Below are 627 nucleotides of genomic sequence, written 5' to 3' on the forward strand. Positions count from 1 at the left end.
GGACTATTATGATCCCAGGATCATAATACTTATTCTGGTCACAATGGCAATATAAGGGCACGCCCAGGTCTTCCCGAACTCTGAAAAAAAGGGAAAAACACCCAACCCAAGGGACGCGGAGTTTCTGCACCCGAGCTCAAATGAGCTCGGGTGAACAGTAAAATCAAAACTAAATCAAAAAAAATTTAAAAAAATGCAATTTTTTTTGGGAGAAACATTGGCAAAAGTTCTAAGTGCTTGCAAAAATTCGCCATGAAATCACATTTTTAGAAGGCGTGGCAAAAAAACAAAATCAGTACTCTGAAAAAGCTACTTTCAAAAGCATTTTGGAGCACTGATTTTTTTTTTGCCACGCTTTACAGGAATGTGATTTCATGATGAATTTTTGCAAGCACTTAGAATTTTTGTCAATGTTTCTTCCAAAAAAAATTGGAATTTTTTGAATGTTTTTTTGATTTTACTGTTCACCGAGCTCAAATGAGCTCGGGAGATTTGAGCTCGGCAGCATAAAGGCATTTTCGCAACCCAAGCCCCTTGATTGCATCTGGCGCATCCCCCGCCGCCCACCACGCCACTGACCAGGCTCCCACCGCGCCGCCGCCCACCGCCCCGCTGCCCAACCTCCCG

This window comes from Triticum aestivum, chromosome 3A (genome assembly GCF_018294505.1).
Source record: "Triticum aestivum cultivar Chinese Spring chromosome 3A, IWGSC CS RefSeq v2.1, whole genome shotgun sequence".
Lineage (NCBI taxonomy): Eukaryota > Viridiplantae > Streptophyta > Magnoliopsida > Poales > Poaceae > Triticum > Triticum aestivum.